We start from the raw sequence: 22,064 nt of genomic DNA, 5'->3' as shown, positions 1-22,064 counted from the left end.
CTGCAGATCCTCAGTTGTTCTTCCTTCCAGCCACATAAAGAAAAACAATTTCCAAGCAGCATTTGTCCCTTCAGCAGGCTACAAAGAATTGTCTTAGTCACAGATGGTTGGCTCTGATGTGGCCTTTTCTGGTTTCTTAAACCATTAATCTTTTTCCTTGGCTCCCTCTGGTGTAGTCCCCGCAGCCACCATGGAGTATCTAAAGAAGCAGACCTAGTTTTGAAATGCAAAACCTCCTAAGGGATAGGCATCCCTGTCTGGCTAAAGCATAGAGTTATTCCTTGTTCTTTCTTTTGAGACTGACGAGTGGTTTCTCCTTTTTTCTGACAGTATCTCTTATTCATTCAACTCTGACAGTACCAGATCTTGTAGAGTTCTGGAGCTGAGAGGTCAGGGAAGGGCTGGGAGGCTTAGGATTGATTCCAAGGCTTTCAGAGCCTTCCCTTTTCTCATGACACTTTGGCACTTGATAGCTCGGCTCTGGTGTTTGCCTCAGAGCCAAGCCAGGTTAGGTCTTGGAACTTCCCCTTGTCTGGATCTTTGGATTCATAAGGGTAACTTCAGAACTAATTTCAGCTTCAGCTTTTGAGGCATTTGAAACAACAATTCTCTCCAGATCTGGAGAGGAGGTATCCTTCCCACGCTCAGATCCATCCCAACCTCTCCTGGAATATGGGGCTCCTCCCCTGTTTCCACTAAACAGCCAGTTTCCATAGGCCTCAAGCCAGTCCCCATTATGGACTTTTCTTGCCTATTTCTGAGTCTTCCCTGAAGCTTCCTGCCACAGAAGTACACAAGAAGTATTCTTGCAAAAGGAGGCATTTTGACTACCCTAAGGAGTGCCTTGCTGGGGATACTAAGTTTAAAGAAAGGGGAGGTTCCCCCTAGATTCCTCTTGAAGATGTTTCCTTTATAGACATATAAGAGTTGTTGAGACAACCAGGGGAGAGTGGTCCTCCAATGACCCTCCCAGGAGGAATCAGTATTTCTTGAGGCCTTAGGAGCTGGCCCATCCACTTCCGGTGTGGTCCCGCCTGTCAGCAAACTTGTGGATCTGGTCTCACATCAGCCTAGGAAAGAACCAGAAGTGGTAGAGACAATCTCCCCAAAAGCCAGGCAAAATCTTGGTTCCTGCTAAAGACAGGTCACATTGTAGCAAGGCTTCCCCGGTAGATTCTGTTATGGTAGCAGTGGCCACAAAGAGCTGCCAGAGGAGAGCTCTACTGTCCATCCCTCTAACAGGGAGTCCAGGACATTAGACAGGTTTCGAAACTGGGTTTATGCTTCAGCAACATTTGCATTGTGGGCGCTAAATTACTTTGCTGACTTCACATGGTTTCAGAGAGACCTGACCAAGGAACTCTCCAAGTCCTTCTCAGAATCCTTAATTAGAGTCCTCTGAAATGGTAAACACAGTTGGCTACCCTACAGTTATTTTTCAATGTGTGCATCTGCCTTTTGTCTAGTGTGGTAGATGCCATTTCTAGAGCAACAGACACCAGCTTTTCTATTCGCCGCCATGCTTGGATGCATCTGTTTGACTTTGCAGAGTATTTCAAGACATCCTTCATTAATGCCTCATATGATGGGTCCACCATCGTTGGTCCCAAGATGAAATAAATCCTGTCTAGAAGTGAGCAAGAGGTTAAGACCCTGTCTGCTATTGGTATTTGCTTCACCACCCTCCAAAGGACCTTTTCCAGGAACAAAAAAATGGTAAGAGGCTTTGGCTGTGAAAATCACAGGGTTTTGCACACAACACTTCTGGCGACAGAGACTCCAGAGGCAGAGGTGGTTCATGGAGCCAAGGGCTTTGTGTTCACTTCACCAGCAAATCCTTCCAGTGTTCCTAAAGGGTTTTCTGACTGCTGCATTCTGTAGGCAGTCAAGGGGTAAGCACTTGTCTCTACACCCTGTAACCTGGACAGCTATCACCCAAGATACATGGGTGCAGCAAATAGTAACCAGAGACTACAACATCCACTTTTGTTTCCTACCCCTAGACTTTGAGACTTCTGATGTTCCACTCCTGCAGAAGAAGGCAGCAGCCAAAGAAAAAATAAAGCTATTAGACAAGGGAATCATCCAGGAGGTCCCTCCAGACCAACAAGTATCTGGGATCTATTCAAGATTATTTTTGGTTCCAAAGAAAAACTGAGACCTCAAGCCTATCTTGGATATTTGCCACCTGAACCACTTTGTGAAACAGACGAAGTTCCGGATGGTCTCAGTTCAATCCATCTTGTGTCTTCTGAGGAGGGAGAACTGTATGTGCTCAGTGGACCTTCAGGACAACTACTGTTACATATAAATAGCCAAGCAGCAAAGAAGGTTTCTCTGCTTTCAGCTGGGAGTCTATCACATTCACTTCAGGACACTGCCCTTTGTTCTCCCCACAGCTCCCAGAGTGTTCACCAAAAACATGACAGTGGTCGCAGCTCAAGACTGTGTGCGTTCCTATATTTAGATGACTGGCTCATAATGTTGCCACCAGGAATCTATTATTTCAGGACAGGAACACCTTGCTACAACTGTGCAACCAGCTGGGGATTACAGTCAGCATGGAAAAGGTCAAACTTTCGCCTGTTCAGAGGATAGAATTCATAGGATGTTGTCTGGATATGACCTTATAAATAGCCGCATTCCTGGAGTCAAGCATCGTTATGCATAAGCTACAAGTGTCAACAGTTCTTTCCCATCAGAAACCTCCAGCCAGATGTATTCTCCATCTCCCAGGGTCCAGGCAGTTGTTTCTCATGCCAGATTCTACGTGTAAGTGTTACAGTGGACTTCTGCAGTTTAACGAATGTTGTTCTAAGCCATGTATTTCCCCATCAGTTTTACAAAGGGTATACAGGCAACATGTTCACTGGTGGATGCCTCTTGTGTCTATAGGTCGCCCCTTTATTCTGTCTCCGCCACAGTGACAATAAATGCTTCCCTTCTTGGATGGGAGGGGGACATTTTTAGAGAAATACAGTCCAAGGCACATGGATTTCTTCAGAGGTGAGTCTCAACAGAAATGTCTTGGAAATAAGGGCTGTCTTCCTTGTGTTGCAGGCTTTTCAGGACTCCCTTCTTGGGGGTGTGAATTCATTTCACACAGGCAACATATTGGTGGTCTGTTACATCAGCAAATAAAAGGGAACTTATTCATACCCATTATGTCAAGAAGCCATGAGGGCCTGGCTGTTGGCAATGTCTTCCCAGTGCTTTCTGGTTTTAAGGCACATCCCAGGGAAAGCCAGTATTTTAGCAGAGAAGTTGAACAGGTCTATTCTTCTGCCTCATGAGTGATCTCTGAATCAAGCCGTGGCTGCTTAGATCTTTGGCCTCTGGGGCCAGCCATGATGAGATTTACCTGCAACCCCATCAAACACCAAATGCAGCAGCTACTTTGCCTGATTCCTGAGGAGGGAGGGTCACTGGAGACACTGTAGTCCACACTAAGCTCTAGGGTCTCCTATATGCTCCCCCCATAATCAGGTTTCTTCAGAAAGCCATGTGGTGCAAGGCAAAAGTGATCCACATTGCCCCATTTTGGCCTTGCCAGTTATAGTTCCCTTTTCCGTGGCCTCCCTTGATACATACTCCTTGGGTGCTTGAAACTCTTCCACACCTCCTCTGTTATTCATCTGGCAAGCCTCACCAAAACATTGAAGCCCTGAAACTAACTGGATGGTTTCTCCAGTTATAGTGATAGCCAGAAGGTCCAGGATTTCTTCCTGTTCTTCATATCTTGACATCTTGTCAGACGTTGTCTACCACAAAGGTTTACAGAAATAAATGGAAGAGATTTTCTATATGGGCTTCCTTTGGGGGCATGGATCCCCTTTTGGACCCACTCACATCTAATTTAGACTTCAGCTGTTCTGTTTCAAGAGAGGCTAGTTATTCTACCATCATGGTTCAAATGACTACCATCTCTAATTTTCATGTAGGAAAGGATCTTACTTTTATTGCTTTGTCGAAACTATCAAAAGCCCTTTTTTGTAGGGTAACTTTCTTCTACTCCTCTCCTATAAGGGACCGTATTCCACCTTGGAATTTTACCTTTGCAGTCCAGGCCTTAACCAAAACCTGCTTTGAACCTGCTGCTACAGCAGAACTGAAGTTCCTACTTGAAAAATGCTTTGTTTGGTGGCAGTCACTTCTACCCATAGGATTTCAGACCTCCAAGCCCTTTTCTGCAAATCACCTTACTTGATATTCCACAAAGATAGGGTATCTCTTTGAACCAACCCTACTTTTCTTCCCAAGGTGTCCTCAGATTTTACTTTGAACCAGACCACTAACTTGTCAATTTTCTTTCCTAATTATTCTAACAAAGGGGAGTATCCCTTGCATTTCCTGGTTGTCCATTGTTAGCTAAGATTCTAGCTACACTACTCTAAAGCCTTTAGGAAAAGAACAACTCTTCATCTCCTCTCCTGTCAAGTTGGACTTGGTGTTTCTAAAGTGACTTTTTGCAGGTGGCTGTCTGATTGTATTACCTTTGTTTACACAGTGAAAGGATTGTCATTGCCTTACATTGCTAAAGCTTATTCTACAAGAGAGGTGGCTACTCCCATAACTTTATTTTCCAAGTTCCTACTGGTGATATTTGTACTGTAGATACTTGGCACAATGTGCATATATTCATATCCTATCACAGACTGGATTTGCAGTCCAGGTCTTGAGCTTCATTTGATAGCTGGAGACTGTCACATCAATTGAGGAAGGATGGAAGAGAGAACATCGGATACAAAAGTTATGTAAATGCCATAACGCTAGGTCTGTGTTGTCTTATTCTGTCCTCCTGAACTTTCCCTACCTCTGCCCCACTGCCTTATAATCACTGCTATTGGGCTGTTGGTTGGCCACACTCAACTTTCCCAGAGTTGTCTTATTTATAGTCAGTGACTGCATTACCTTCCTTTGTTTGTGTACATACTTTAATTTGTCCTTTTAGTCAGAGAAGCTTCCTGTGTTAGGCAGGCAAACTCGACCTGAGGTACAAGGTTGATGAAAGAGAATTATGGGTGGGAAAAGGAGCCTGCACCTTTGATCCAAATGTCTAAAAGCTGCTGGCATCAGATCCATTTGGATCCAATAACTCATCAGTTGAGGAGGATGGAAGAACATAACACAGGTCTAGCATTATGGTAAGTATAAATATTTCATTTTTCTCTCCTCAGGTTTGTGATTCTGAATGTAAGGAGTTTGTGTCTTTTGATAAGGATTTTCCTTTTTTGAAGTCATATTCAGAATGCACCTGTTGTTTCCATGGAAAAATAATGATGTTCCACTGTCATTAAGAAATGTTATGGCTTATTACAGCTGGAATTTCCAGAACCTACTCGTGTTCCTCCTGTTTTTCAGCAATGCAGGTTATTTACATTACAGCTTGTGACATGCCTGAAAGCCAGCCTACTGCCTCTAAAAAAGTAGATAGATTGTATAAGGTTCCTCAGTCTTTATACATTTTGTATTTTCTAACCCCAGATGAGACCCAACATTGATTTATTTGGTAAACCCTGCTGCTGTTAAATATCTGGGAAATGCTAATCCCTCCCTATCTGACAGGGGAAAGCCATTGAAAGATTTGGGAAAAGTATATTCATCTCTAATAGTTATCTTTAGAGTTCTTAACTGCCAAGCCCACATGTTTAAGTTTATGCTTGCTTCTTTTGAGATTGAGAAATCTTCTTTTCTCACATTTGAGGAGAAAGTCTTTGTGTAATCCTTTTGCTTCTGTGTCTCAAGTGACTAAACAGTTTTTGAAAAAAGTGTTCTTATGATTCACCTGATGTCCCCACCAAAGCTGCTGGTACTGGAACTGTTATGAGACAGTTTGCCTGGTTGCATATGCAAAACCTTTTTGAGGATGTTAAAGCTGACATTTTGAATTCTCCCTTAGATATGGATGTTGCTTGTAGAGGTCCTTAAAGTGTGATGAAAGAAGAAGCTGGAGTGTTTTTCATATTTTTCTGCCTTCCTTCTCCAATTTTGTAAAAGCCGACTTAAAAAAACAATGGTGGGGGGTTCCAGAAAGAAAGGAGGAGCACCCCCCCCCCACAAAACTAGGACAGTCTAACAAGTCTGAATGACTTGTCAACAGAATGTACACCCTGTCCCCCTTTCCCACCCTGGCAAAACGGATGGCACTGGGAATCTCTCCCTCCTCTTCAGGTGAATTCTCCTTAACCATCAGATCAAACTTATTTTTTTCTCTTGTCATTCAGCAGTTACTAACTCAAGGAATCTGTCCCTGCTTCTCAGAAAGGGAAATGTTTCTGGGACTAAAGCAAGAAGCTTCATGGAGACCATCTTTCTTTTCTAAACCAGTCTGTGAAAGTGTTAAATTCAAAATGTTATTCCTTCACTACTCATTACCTCTTAGTCCGCTTTGCTTTTTAATGACCCTAGATTTAAATGATGCTAATCACATTTCTATAGCACTAGCTTTCAGATGTTTCTTAAAGCTTTCTGTTTCTGGATCACACTTTTCAAGTTCTCTGCATTACCCCTTGGATTATCCACTGCTCCAAGGGTGTTCACAAAGTGTCTAACTCTAGTGATAGCCTGCTGGAGATTGCAAGGCATCTTTTTTAAAGTATCTGGAGTTTCTTGCTTGGGGGAGAGAGCTCCTTCACAGACTGGGGTTTCAGGAGATCATCCAGAAATCTGTCTTGATGACTCCTCATAGCATTGTTTTCATGAGGGAGTCTCCTAGATACCTCAGTTCAAAGAATTTTTCTTCCACTGGAAAAGGTAGATCTAGATCTAGAGCTGTTCTTGAGTTTTTCCATACAGTCCAGGGCTTCAGCAGTGGAATTTCTCAGGTTAATAGGAATTATGGTATACATGATCCATAATTCCTCATGATTCCTCCAACCAGACTCCACGTGAGGAAAAGTTCAGTGGCACCTAAAATCCTCAAGAGAGGTCATTGTGCCCCTCTATTCGTCACTCATCAGGCCCATAATTGAATACAACGCCCCTTTTGGGATGTACCTTACCCGACACCTGCAGCAACTGGAGAAACCCCAAAAGTACCTCACCGAGAGGATCATGGGCTACAAACAGATGTCCTATGCAGCTCGACTAAAGAAACTCCAGATCTACTCAGTTGCTTACCGGCTACTCCGAGGCAATCTAAGCCTGACGTACAAAGCCATGTCAAACCCGGAATTAATGGACATGCTCCACCTCAAAAAATCCAAGTCCCTTAGAGCTACACGCACCAGGGACCTAAACCTCAGCACAAAAATACATAGGACATGCTGGAGGGACAGATTAATTTCCCAGAGGCTCCCCTCACTCTGGAATAGAATCCCAATTCATCTTAGACATAGCCCCTCGCTGACCATCTTCAAGCGAAATCTGGATGCGTGGATGGGAAATCGCAAATTCACCCCTTGGATCTCTTCTGTGTCCCTGCTAGACAGAGGCACAGTAAACTAATCTTAAAAGGGTACCTTCTGTGACCTACTTTATAGAGGCACAGTAGGCTAATCTAATAGGGAGGCGGAAGCCAAATACACTCTGGCTAGGCTTATAAATGCCCTAGGGCAGATAGCCTAGTATCTACCTCTGAACCTATTATGGTCCCAACATCAGTATCTCTTGACATTCTAGATTTCTGTTTTTGGATTTGTAAAAAGGGATCTCCTTTGGTGGAAAGACCAGTTTATCTGAATCCAGTCTCCCATTTCCCATTAAGCTCCAGCACAGTATGCAAGTACAAAAGCCAGCATGGTCCCAGCATCAACATTCCCTAGCATTCCTGATTCCTGTTTTGGGATTTGTAAAAAGGGAACTCCTTTGGTGAAGAGACCAGTTTTATCCGAATCCAAGTCTCCCATTTTCCCGTCGGGTCCAGCACAGTCTGTGACTACAGAAGCCACAGACTTTGCCGGAGAGGAGTTTCTGTAGGACTAAAAGAACATGGTCTTTGGAACAAAAAGGGCAGACCAAACGGACAAATATAATGTTGGTATTATCAAATGCTGTCAATTATCTATGGTCCTCCAAACTATTACTAGTAGCAGACACCACAGTAATATGGTATTTAGACAGGGTGGTTGGGCTCTATATCTTACCCTCTGTACTAGCCATGGTAGAGTGTGATGTAGCTTTTTCAGTACAGCAGCACTCTACATGCATCTTGCATTCCCTCACATTAACATTTTTTGTCAAGCTGGGCAGAACCAGGGCAGATACTCACAAATGGAAACTAAATCAGTGGGTCTTACAGAAATTGATCCAGTTATGGGGAACACCTTAAATAGAGGTGTTGTTTGCCTCTAATCACAGCAGGCAGGTGGCAAAATTCTGCTCCAGGGGCCCATGCAGGAATGCCTGGAAAAGAGATCATTCTTTTTTCCTTGGACAGAAATGTTTCTGTGTGCCTTTCAACTGTTATCAAGAGTGGTGACTCCCTTCTGGCCCAAGCAACAGTGAATGTCCTTCAAGGATGCATCTGCAGTCATAACATATGGGTTGTCCTGATGTCATAGCTCCTGGGGTATAAAGGCATCAGCCGGCGCCATTTTTCTCAGTCTTCTTTTTGGTGCCCGCCTGCGAAGCAAGTTGCTGTTTGGTGTTGTTGGTCATCAGAAGAAATTTCAGCTACTGTCAGACAAAATAAATAATTGTTTAACGGTAAAAGGTTTATACATTTGCTACTCTTTCTGCCAGGGCTTTAAAACTGTCATTTTCATGATACACACCCCAGGGAATTTTTAGATCATCAGCTGAAAAAAAGCTGTCTCTCCTGAACTCAGCAGGTCAGTAATCATTTCTTAAAATGTGGCTATGATGCACTGGAGGCTTCATTAGATCAGCTATGACTGGAGCAGTGATTAATCCTTGCCAGACCATGTTAAGTCAGGCCTGCCAGATCAACAGAGGATTGCCTTTCCACAAACCACATCCAAGGCAGACCATCACCATGGAAGACAAGTGTATCCAAGGCCTATGGCCCCAAGACCAGCTGAATCTACACATAAATCTAAAGGAGATGCTGGCAGTGAAGCATGCCATCGAGGCATTCAAATCATTTCCTCCAGCAAGGACACCTGCTGATAAGACCGGACAATACCACAGTCATGTGGTACATCAACAAACAGGAGGCACACACATCCATACCCTCTATGCCGGATGGCAGTGGACCTGTGGAACTTAGGGCCTGAATCTCAACATCCAACTGCAGCCAGATTTATGCCTTCACCTCTCCCATTGATGTACAAATTTCTACTGAATCAGAGAGGAACAGCCAAAGGTAATTCTTTCTGATAGCTCCAGACCAAGCCAGCATTGGTACCCGCTACTGAGAAGCATGTCTCGGATGAACTCTCCTCTCTCCTCTCTATGTGTCCTCCTTTAACGCAGAACAACTAAAACACCCTGCCCTGCAACTAAAAAAAAACCAGCTAACTGCTTGGAAAATTGCATAAAACAAAACAAAAACCACTATCTCAGAGAGTTAAGGGTTATTATCCTCACACATCCTAGAATACTTAGCAGAACTGTTCCACAATGGCCTGTCCTATTCTTCCATCAAGATTTTGCATCAGCAATTTCAGCCACCACCTCTGCCTGCATGGGATCTCAATTTTGTGCTAGAAAAACCAGCAGACTTACAGTTCTTATCTTGAAAAACTGCCTTCCTGCTAGCAATCACTTCAGCTTACAGGCATTAATGGCAGTGCAGCCTTTCCTTATCTTTCACCAGGATAGAGTGTCTCTGAGAACCAATCCTACTTTTATTCAAAGGTGGTATCCAGGTATCCTTGAACCAAGCTATTCATTTACCTACATTCTTTCTAACCCACAGAACAGGGGGGAAAACTACCTACCTTGTACACACACCTGCTCAAAGCAATTTCAAAACAGACAATCTCAAAAAATGATAGGAAAATTGCATTTTCTTCTACTCATTTCATCATGAAAGACAACAACTGAAAAAATCAGGCCTCCTCCACAAGAGCTACAGCCACCACTACAGCCTTCCTACGAGGGCTACTACTGAAAGACATTTTGAAGCTGCTACTTTGGTGTATTTGTTTGTATGTATATATATATATATACTTTTTTTTCTTTACTGTTTTTTTTTTTTATTTTTTTATACAAATTCCTTCCTATATGTTATGACTGCAGATGTATACCTATCGGACATCTACATTTATGGTAGGTACAAAACTGTACTTTCTCCCTTCTGCTAAAAATGACCACAGTCTTCCTCACAGAGACTGGGCCTACTAACGTGAGGCAAGGGTTATTTTTGCAACCCAACTTGAAACTGTTTCAACTAATTGCCTTGACGATGGAGTTTTAATGCTTTGTAGGCACCTCTTTTCTGAAAGCATGCAGCAGGTATTAAGGAGGCAAAGAAGCCTGCTACTGAAAAATCCTATATTAGCAAATGGAAAATATTTTAATTGTTGCTGCCGAGACAAGATCCAGGACCCTTTTAAGGCCAGTATTTTTCACATTCTACATTGTTCCTGTGAGTTCTTATCGTTTCAGCATGTCTACCCATGGATCCTCCCTTTTATTGTATTCTCTTGTTAAAATGTCTTTGAAAAGGGTGTTACATACCAAGCCTCAGAAAACAAATGGCTCCTCCTTGGGATCTTAATTTAGTTTTGAAAAATAACTCTTGATCCATTTCAACAAGCTGCTCAGGCTAACATAGAAAACAAATTTACTGATTGCCCTTATTCCTGCAGTGAGAGTATTTGATTTGCAAGCTCTTGGTGGGGTCAGCCTTATCTCATTTTCCATAAAGATAGTTTCCTTAAGAACTAATCCTCCTTTTGTGCCTAAAATGGTATCCAGGTTTACTTTCAGCTAAGTTATCTATCACTCTGTCTTCTTTCCAGAGCCTAAAAATGAGGGTGGAAGGATTCTCCATTCTTTGGATGTCCACAGACAACTCCGATATTATCTTGGCAGAACTACATATTTCAGAAACTCTTATCAGTTATTCATTTCTTATGAGGGGAAGAGAAAAGGACAACTTGTGTTCAAGTAGACTGTTCGCAAATAGTTGTCTCCTGCCATTACATTTGTTATACTTGCCACAGTAAGGTAATTCTAGGCAGGGTCCAGTCTAACTGTACCAGGACTTTGCTTCTTCTGTGGCTTTTTGGAAAGGGGTAGATTCTATAAGTATGTTAGAAGCAGAAAATTGGTCCTCTGTACATACCTTTACAAAGCACTACCAACTAGATTACTTCTCCAGATCTAGAGCAGGCATTCTCCAGGGGCTCCTGGACCTTCCATCTTCCAACCAGTCTGTATAAGCTACGGTAGTTGATCTATATAGTTAAGTGTGCTGCATCAGTGATCAAAGGATAAGCATAGTGCAGTTTTGTAAGTAAATTTGCCATAACAGTAGTCACTCCCTCCCTACATCCCCCTATTTTTGTATGTTGTTTTTCCTTGCACTGACCTCTTTTTCTGGGCTCTAGCCTCCCCCTCACAATTGACATGAAGTCTCCAAATGGCTTGGCACCCAAACCACTGTTTTCCTCAGCCCTGCTCAAGCTGGTAATGGTTTGAGCACATGGAAGGTGCCCTTAAGCTTTAGAAGGATGCAAGCCTTATTGCTAAGGCTACTGCAGCACTGATCATTTAAGCGTGTACAGTTCTGGTAAGGTTACTTACACAAATGTACTTTGTGACTGGCCTGAATATTGTCATTATGGTATGGTCAAATCCATTTTTTTTTTTTTTTTACATTCTGATGTTTTACGTCTCCATGCTTCCATATGTAGTCCATTGCAAAATGCAGAAGAGAAAAAAAAATGAAAATTTCTGCTCTAATTGCATCCTGTCAGCTGCGAACATATTGGGAAATTGTTTTCAGGTTTAGGGAGGTAACCCCATCTTGTCCTTGGTAGACAGGCTTTGCTTGGTGGTGGTATTCAGTGGGGGATGGTAAAGCATAACCTTCTGTACTTTAGTATGACAAGTAGACTATTGTAGAGAGAAGGCGAACTGGAGCTGCTCCAGAAATCTCTTGTGGAATCTTAGTGGTAAGTATTTTTGCAACAGAATTGTTACTGGTAGTGAAGATACAGTTGTGCTATTTTATCTTCTTGCATTACCCTGAAGTGTTGCAGATTCACATATTTGATTCTGTTTTGGGAGCCTTTATTAGTAATATGCTTATCAAATACCATATTACAGACTTTTTCCAGAGGTTGTGCAGTAGCAATGCAGAGAATACCCTCCTTATTGCTGATGTATGCAAACCACTCACCATTACCTACCCTGATGTCGTTTTGTGGCAAATCATAATCTTTATTTTTTCAAAACTGCTTATTTCTTTCTTTAACAATTATTGTTCATTCTGACATTTCATTTCTGAACGTTATTCCGCACACATTGTTCCCACAGATTCCATTTGCTGTTTAATTTATTCTTTCCTTTTTTCCTAAGGCTTCTACCCCCAGTTCTTGTATCTCCTTTACAATATTCAGTGATTTAATTACAGTTGGTTTACATTTTATTTATTTATCCTTTGTTGATCGGGTTAGCCCCTCTAGGCTAGCAGCCTCTTTTTAGGGGAGAGAAAAGGTGGTGTTTATACCACTAGGAGAAATTTGGCCAGGACTTCGAAGAACTGCCCATTCTGTTTCTGATATGTTCCATGGGATTTTTTACGTATACCTGACTTACCACCAACCCAAGCAGATGGGGCATTGCCTTAGCGTCTCTTCTGAAGGATGATACATTCAGGAGTGCAGCATTCCCCTTATGCTGCACTGCTCTTTTCAGCAATCAGTCGACCTGTAAAGGGAACAGCCCACAGCCTTCTGCACCAAAAGTGAGTGTGCTACCTGTTGTGCCACTAACAATGACAAGAGAACCGCAACACAGTTGTGACAGCTGTACAACCGTAAAACAGCAGTCTACCATCAGGGCAGGATACTGCATTGTAGGTGGGCTGAATAATTGCAGTTATTTTCCAGGACACCAGCACTCTATGCTCTGGTTTAGCAAACCGTGCACTATCCAGACATGAGGTGACGGGGAACTATGGCATTAAAAAAATCATCAGTGAAGTGTAGTAATGAAAAGTCGCGGAACATGCTTTGTGGTCCCCCAACCTGAAGATGACTAAATTTCCTGAGGTATCTCTTCCTCCTAGTGTCCTTTCATTTAATGGGATAACCAGGGATGTTATGTAGTCCAATCTCGCCTTCATTCTTACCCTTGGGTTTGGAGCCGAACCTCGGCTCCTACTCGGCCATACTCTAGCTTGAAGTCTTCAGTTGGCTCGTGGCTGAGGTATCCCATCATGCAACAGGTCTATTCCCCAGATCTTGTTTGCCGCTCGTTAAGCTCAGATGTGGTCTCGCTTTTGGCCGTGGCTAAGTATATTGTTTATAAATTTTTTATAAACTGTTGATTTGTTGCTTGAAAAAGCTATTTTCATAGCTCTGTGTGTGTGGTAGTGGTGTTTTACTGCCTGTATTTGTTTCTCTGGCTGTTTTTGTGCCCTTGTCTGGCTGTTTAGGTATCCCGTATTTTTCACTGAGCCACCCAAGATCAAGGTGCTAGGGACGCTGTCCCACGGCTAAGAATGAAGGCGAGATTGGACTACATAACATCAAGAAGTTATGTACTCACCATAACGTTCGATGTATGTAGTCCATCTTGCCATACATTCTTACTAACCCTCCCTCCTTCCCCCTCCTGGAGGACCTGGAGGTATTGTCTCTAGGTGTCAGTAGTCCTTTCTGTTGGGGTTGTTCTTCTCAGTGTGTATGTGTGTGAGCTTGCAGCAAACAAGATTGGGGAATAGACATGTTGCATGATGGGATACCTCTTAGCCACGAGCCAAAGACTTCAAGCTAGAGTATGGCCGAGTCGCAGACGAGGTTTGGCTCTGAACCCATGGGTAAGAATGTAAGGTGAGATGGACTAGATACATCAAACGTTATGTTGAGTACATAACTTCTTGTTCTGATACTCAATGTGGACAGTCACAGCACCACTTGGAGGCTTAAAAAATGCAGTAATTTTTATTGCACATCATTGTCTGTAACTTGTACTGTCCCTGCACAGGATATGACAAACAAAGATTTTCTACAAAATTAATGTTATTACTGGTTTGGCTTTAGAGTAAATCGTAAAACTAAGTCATATACTTGAGAAAGTGGACAAGGAGGCAGCCTTAAGTTTAATAATTCTCAGAGAAAATTAACTGCTTGATGCTAAAACAAGGCAGCTGTGAAAGAACAGACATGGTTGAAGTATACACTTTCTGAGACAAAGTGTCTAGGTGTCAAAGATAAGTAAGGTATAAAACTGATAGGTTATGTCCCCAAACTGGAAAAAAGTTCTGTATTCTCCAGGTATGACCTAATTAACTGGCATTATGACCTTTTTCCAAGACTTAAAACAGCTGAAAAAATATGTGCTAGGATTCAACAGGTTCAAGCACACATGATGTCCTTCAAGGATGCATCTGCAGTCATAACATATGGGTTGTCCTGCCTCAGGCAGCCCTTCGGTCGGCCGGATTCCAAAGTCTGGGTCTGGCCTCGGCTGATGTCGCACTTCACCCGACGTCATAGCTCCTGGGGTATAAAGGCATCAGCCGACGCCATTTTCCTCAGTCTTTCTTGCCGCGCGGTGCCCGAAGCAGAAGCTGTTCTCAAGTGCCGGTCGGTCAGATCCAGAGATTTCAGCTACCGAAGACTTCTAAAAGCTAAGTACCCGTTGGGGCTCTTTCTTGCCTCAGCCGATGTCAGACAAAGTAAATAATTGTTTAACTTGTGGGAAACAAATACCTCATAAGGATTTCCACTCTTACTGCCTTCCTTGCTTAGGCCCAGACCACGGCGTATCAGCTTGTTTAGCCTGTGCTTCCTTCAACCGACGGACACTTAGACGTCGGTCGGAGTTTGCTGAAGAGTTTTTTGGCTCCGCTTTTGCATATAAAATGCCATCGGAGACTCCGACTACACATTTAGCTAAAAAAAGCAAGGAAAAGGACCGACACTCGCCCCGGTTTCGGCTGAAACCGCAGTTAGGCCTACGGCGAGTGTCTCGGTTTCGGCTGAAACCGAGACCTCGGTTCTCCCTTCGGCCGAAAGCATGCCTCCAACAACCGAGGCCACACAGGCCCCGGCTGAGTCAGCTACAGAAATTCCTACCGAAGAAGCAGGCACACAAGATTTGTCAGACACCATTCCGTTGGACATCTCTACTCCTGCACGTGGGGCAGCTAGACCCCCTGCTTCTATGTCTATCAAGGCCTTCTCCAGGGCTAAAGCAGCTAAACTTTCCAAGGCCTTACCTACAAAAACTCCCTCTCACAGACCTACCTCAAGTTCTCAGATTCTCAGCCTTGCTGAGGACCTTATTTCTCTGATCAGGGGATCCCAACCTCACCCAGACAGGGCCTCACAACCCCCTCCTGAAAGGAGGCCTAGGACTGAACCCCCTGAACCTCTCTCCTCTGACTATTCCTCGGATGGTTCAGATTTATCTGACCATCAGGAAGGACCATACTCACCTTATGAGGATTCTGATACAGAAGACTCCATTCCTTCTGCCTCCCCTCCAGAAGAATTTTCATTTGGGGAAACTCTACACTCAATGAGGGAACACTTCCAATGGCAGGGTCAGGATTTTTCTGATTCTAGGAAAAGGCTAAGGACTTTTTTACACTTACCACAGCATAGGCCTTTAGCCATACCACCTGTACTATCAGTTGTTGATGATGCATACAATGATGCCAGTACTGCCCCTGATTCTCTTCCCCCCGGCCCCTGCCAAACCTGACAGATACTACAGGGTCCCGGATTCTCACTACCACTTGTATAAGGCCCATGCTGCAGACCCAGAAACCATTTCTCAGGGCCCTAAAGGTGTTGCAGCTGCCTCTGCCAAAAAACCCTACCCTCTGAAGAGAATCAAGAGCATTAGAGATGGGGTAAAAGGTTTATACATCTGCTACTCTTTCTGCCAGGGCTTTAAACTGTCAATTTCACATGATACAGTACCAGGAATTTTTGTTAGATCAGCTGAATAAAAAGCTGTCCTCTCCTGAACCTTTAGACCGTAAGTCCCTTCAGGATTTGGTACACAACTCTCAGCAGGTCAGTAATCATTTCTTAAAATGTGGCTATGATGCACTGGAGGCTTCATTTAGATCAGCTATGACTGGAGCAGTGATTCGAAGGCATGCCTGGCTAAAAGAACAATCCTTGCCAGACCATGTTAAGTCTAAACTCCTAGATGCCCCTATGGAGAAACAAAGTTTATTTGGCTCCCCTGCACAGGAGGTTCTAAAGAAAGTGGAAGAAAAAGCAAAATCTGCCCAAACAGTCAAGGATTTTCTGCAGGTCCAACCTCCGAGGTTCAGCAGAAATTGGCCTTCAAAGAATTGGTCCTTTTCAGACACCTCCAGAGCAAAGAGAGGCAGAAATAGACGCCCAAGAGGCAGAGGTCAATCAAGGGGTGCCTACAGGGGTCATCAGTGGCAACCTGCCAACCAGAGAAGTGCCGCCACAGCTGCGACTGCAACCACTTCCACAGGACAGACACAATGACTTGGCTCTGATTCCGCCTACCAGGGAACAACTGGAAGCACCCTTGAAGAAAGCTAGCTTTATTTTCAAAAACTGGCATTGCATTACAGGAGACAAATGGACTTTGCAAACAATAGACAAAGGCTACAGGTTTCACTTCCACACTCTACCAAAAAAGAGAGGAATGCCAAACCTTCCACCAAGCCAGAAATCAGAGGCTGTAAAACAAATAATCAGCTTACTAAGGATGAGAGCAATAGAAAAGGTACCATCTATGGAACAAGGCCAAGGATTTTACTCCAGACTATTCCTTGTACCAAGAAAAGAAAATCAATGGAGGCCTATTCTACTTGTCCAAGACTGAACACATATCTCATTGTTCCAAAATTCAAGATGCTGACCCTACAGCAACTTCTTCCCATGTTGGGCAAGGAGTCTTGGCTGGTGACTCTAGATCTCAAGGAGGCATACCTGCACGTCCCTATACGACCAGATTACAGAAGTCACCTCAGATTTCTTGCAGGATCAGAGCATTATCAATTCTCAGCATTGCCCTTTGGCTTATCTACTGCGCCCAGAGTATTCACGAAATGCCTGGCATCAGTAATTGCGCATTGCAGGCTTCAGGGAATTCAAATCTACCCATACCTGGACGACTGCCTAATACAAGCGGACAACAAGACAAAAATAATAAAGGATTTGGCCTGTGTCATACAACTGCTGCAAGCCTTGGGATACACAGTCAACATACAAAAGTCAAGACTAGTGCCATCCCAAAGGATAACATTTTTGGGTGCAGAACTGGACACAATAACTCAGATGGCTTTTCTCACAGAAGAAAAACAAAAGCAACTACCAATCTACTTCATGGCATTAACAAGACAAACTCAGCTTACTGCAAGGAAAGTCCTGCAGGCCCTGGGCTACATGGCATCTTGTATAATCTTGATCCCACATGCCAGGCTGCATATGAGAAAATTACAATGGTACCTAAGGAATGTATGGTCTCAACACAGACACAGTCTAGAAGCCCTGATACCAATCATTCCATGCCTGAAAAAAGAATTCCTGTGGTGGGCTCAGGCCTGCCAGATCAACAGAGGATTGCCTTTCCACAAACCACATCCAAGGCAGACCATCACCACAGACGCCTCAGACCTAGGCTGGGGGGCACACATGGAAGACAAGTGTATCCAAGGCCTATGGTCCCAAGACCAGCTGAATCTACACATAAATCTAAAGGAGATGCTGGCAGTGAAGCATGCAATCGAGGCATTCAAATCATTCCTCCAGCAAGGACACCTGCTGATAAGGACGGACAATACCACAGTCATGTGGTACATCAACAAACAGGGAGGCACACATTCATACCCTCTATGCCGGATGGCAATGGACCTGTGGAACTTAGGCCTGAATCTCAACATCCAACTGCAGGCCAGATTCGTACCAGGAAAAGAGAATTCACTAGCAGACAGCTTAAGCAGAACTACCATGGATGCTCACGAATGGATGCTGCATCCAGACATCTTCAAAACCATAACAAAAATGGGGAATGCCAGAGATAGACCTGTTAGCCTCCACTCAACCACCAACTGAAGAAATTCTGCTCAAGAGTATACCACCCACAAGCCTGGATGGTGGACTCCTTTCTTTCAGCTGGAAGGCCCTGACAGTATATGCCTTTCCACCTCTCCCATTGATGTACAAAGTTCTACTGAAGATCAGAGAGGAACAGCCAAAGGTAATCCTGATAGCTCCAGACTGGCCAAGGCAGCATTGGTACCGCTACTGAGAAGCATGTCTCGGACGAACTCATGGCCTCTACCTCTATGTCCTTTACTTCTAACGAGAACAACTACAAGACCCTGCATCCAAACTTAAAACAGCTGCAGCAAACAGCTTGGAAAATTGCATAAAACAAAACCAACCTGTTTTATCTCAGAGGGTTAAGGACATTATCCTGGAGGCTCGCAGACCCTCCACAAGGAAAACATATTCAGCCAAATGGAAGAGATTCCTCATTTGGAGTGCAGCAAAGGGAACAAATGTCACACTGGCAAACCTAGCACACATCCTAGAATACTTAGCAGAACTGTTCCACAATGGCCTGTCCTACTCTTCCATTAAGATTCATGCATCAGCAATTTCAGCAGAGTACAACATGGATCCTCCTGTCTTCTCTCATCCTCTCCTCAGACAATTTTTGAGAGGGATCAAAAATGTAAAACCTCCAAGGAAACCACCTCTGCCTGCATGGGATCTCAATTTTGTGCTAGAAAAATTAACACTTCCCCCTTTTGAACCGGCAGCAACAGCAGACTTACAGTTCTTATCCTGGAAAACTGCCTTCCTGCTAGCAATCACTTCAGCAAGAAGGGTATCCGAGTTACAGGCATTAATGGCAGTGCAGCCTTTCCTTATCTTTCACCAGGATAGAGTGTCTCTGAGAACCAATCCTACTTTTATGCCAAAGGTGGTATCCAGGGTATCCTTGAACCAAGCTATTCATTTACCTACATTCTTCCCTAACCCTCAGAACAGGGGGGAAAAACTACTACACACCTCGGATGTACACAGCCAACTTCGCTACTATCTGGACAGAACTAAGGCCAGCAGAAAAACTGACCAGCTTCTGGTAGCATATGCAACAGGAGTGCAAGGAAAAGCAATTTCACAACAGACAATCTCAAAATGGATAGGAAATTGCATTCGATTCTGCTACTCATTTCATGGAAAGACAACTCCTGAAAATATCAGGCCTCACTCCACAAGAGCTACAGCCACCACTACAGCTTTCCTACGAGGAGTGGCTACCAAAGACATTTTAGAAGCTGCTACTTGGAGCTCCGTGCATACATTTGCCAAGCATTACAATCTTCCTTTATACTCCAGATCCCGAGCAGGTTTTGCAACTGCAGTTTTACAAGGGATCTTAACTACACCATCATTATCTTAGTGCCTCCTCCCCCAGTTTGGCTATGGTATTCTACCCATATGATGTTCTTCATCTCACATTGCTGCAGTCCTAACACTTGGGTAGTCCGCTGTCCCTCATTCGGCCCGAATATCAGAGCATAAGGCTGACGTCGGTCAGGGCGCATTTAACTGACATCAGAACGTCAGGGTACAAATGCGCATGACCGACGTCATATCCTCAGTCTTTTTTGCCGCATGGTCCGATGCAGAAGCAGTGTTGCAAGTGCCGTTCGGCGTTCTGAAATTTTTCAATTTCGAGTTTCAGACCGAAGTCAGAGTTGGTTAAGTACCCGTTGGGAATATTTTGTTTTTCTTGCCTCAGTGGTTTACGGATGTCAGAAAAAGTGAATAACTGTATTTCTTGTGGGAAACAGATACCGCGTAGAGATTATCATAATTTGTATACCTTGTTTAGGACCTGAGCACGGCGTTGTTGGTTGCCGCTTTTGTGCTAGGTTTAATAAACGCACTATTAAGCGGAGGTTGGATTGTGCAAGGTTGGTCTTTGGGAAGCGGTGCAATTACAAAATGCCGCCGGATGCTCCGGCTTCCTCAAAGAAGCGCAAGGACAAGACAGTTAAACCTAGGTTAGAGAGTCGTCCAACCGGACGTCATTTCTTTAGAGGTGTCAGTGGAACCGGTGGTTCCGACGGAGGCCTCTCTGGAGACAGGGAGAAACTCTGATTTTACAGGATGTGGCCTCCCAGGAGGCAGGGCAGGCTGTAGGGGCTTCTCAAGTAACTGTACTTCCCTCCCTTACTAAGGGGCCTAGGCCTTCTTTTTCTGCTGCCAGGGCTTCTCCTAGAGGCAGGCCTAGTTTAGCTTCGGTGGGTGTCTCTCCCAGTTCTTCAGGTGCTGTGCCCAAGAAGCACATGCTCAAAATGGCAGAGGATTTAATTACTTTAATTAGAGGTTCTATGCCCCCTCCTGATAAGAGGCCTAGGATGGAACCTGTGTTGGGGGATTATGAGCAGGCTTGGATGTGTCTGAGTCTTGGCTGAAGACTTGCAGGAGTATTCTCATTATTCTGATTCTGATATGGATGATTCTACTCCTTCTGCTTCTCCTCCTGAGGATTTTTCTTTTCAGAGACCCTTCACTCCATGAGAGCATTTTAAATGGGAAGGTCAGGATTTTTCTGATTCCAGGAAAAGGCTTAGGAATTTTGTTTTACCCCAGCATAGGCCTTTAGCTATTCCTCCTGTTCTGAATGTGGTGGAAGATGTGTTTGCAGAGGCTTCTCTTAATCCTGATTCTTTGCCTCCTGCTCCTGTTAAACCGGATAGGTATTACAGGGTGCCTGAAGCTCATAAGTATCTTTTTAGGAGTCCTAGGGCAGACCCAGAAACTGTTAGCCAGGGGCCTAAGGGTGTTAAGGCTTCTGTTGTCAAAAATCCGGTTCCTGCAGATAAAGAGGCCAGGGCCTTGGATAGATGGGGAAAGAAAGTTTATACTTCTTCCACTCTAGCCATGAGAGCTTTGAATTGCCAGTTTCACATGTTGAAATATCAAAATTATCTCTTTTCTCAGTTGAAATCTAAGGTTGATGCCCTGGCGGAAGGTATTGACTGTAAAGAGTTAGAAGATTTAGTGCATGTTTCTGAGCAGGTGGGTAAGCATTCTTTGCAATGTGGTTTTGATGCTGTACAGGCCTCGTCTAGGGTGGCTGCCACTGGGTCAGTTCTTCGCAGGCATGCCTGGCTGAGGGATCAAAATTTATCCGACCATGTTAAAACTAGGATTTTGGATGCCCCTTTGCAATCTGATGTCTTGTTTGGTTCTCCTGTTGAGGCAGTTTTAAAGAAAATGGAAGATAAGGCTAAGTCTATGCAGACTGTTAAAGATTTTTTACAGGTTCAGCCTCCAAAGTTTAGTAGAAATTGGCCTACTAAAGGATGGACGTATCCTTCTTATGATTCCCAGTCTAGGGGTAGATCTAGACGTGGCAGGGCAGAGGTCAGGGCTCTTTCAGGCCCAGAACAGGAAGTTCTCCTGCACAGTCTTCAAGTGAGGGCAGGGGTCAGTCCTTTCGTAAACAGACCCAATGACCTACCTTTTCAGCTGCCAGAACCTTCTCGCCTGGCAGCACCTTTGGGAGGAAGGTTGGCACTTTTCAGAGAAAATTGGAGTTCGATTACCCAAGACAAATGGGTACTGGATATCATACATCACGGTTACAGGTTTTATTTCCATACCTTGCCTCCTTTCAAAGGCATGCCAGACATTCCTCCTCAACAAAGAATAGAGGCTCACAAGCAAATTTCACTGCTACTCCAAATATTGGCCATACATCCGGTTCCTTTGACAGAAAGGGGCCTAGGATTTTATTCTCGCTTGTTCCTAGTCCCAAAGAAGGGGAACACGTGGAGACCAATTTTGGATTTGTCTATCCTCAACACTTATCTGGACATTCCCAAGTTCAAAATGTTGACGTTGCAGCAGCTTTTACCTCTGCTGGGCAAAGATCATTGGATGGTAACTTTGGATCTCAAGGAGGCTTACCTTCATGTTCCTATCAGACTGAGTTGCAGGAAGTATCTGCGTTTTCGA

At 44.0% G+C, this 22,064-nt stretch overlaps 1 protein-coding gene across 3 annotated transcripts in view; it reads left to right on the top strand.

Annotated features, from left to right (window-relative positions):
* Nucleotides 1-22,064, top strand: part of ACADM (acyl-CoA dehydrogenase medium chain) — a 633,245-nt gene that overhangs the window by 278,997 nt on the left and 332,184 nt on the right. The window lies entirely within an intron of this gene.

Source organism: Protopterus annectens, chromosome 10.part0 (assembly GCF_019279795.1).
Source record: "Protopterus annectens isolate FY-2018-M chromosome 10.part0, PAN1.0, whole genome shotgun sequence".
In the NCBI taxonomy this organism is placed as follows: domain Eukaryota; kingdom Metazoa; phylum Chordata; order Ceratodontiformes; family Protopteridae; genus Protopterus; species Protopterus annectens.
Note: the sequence above shows the minus strand (reverse complement) of the source record. Positions and strands in the feature narration are given on the sequence as shown.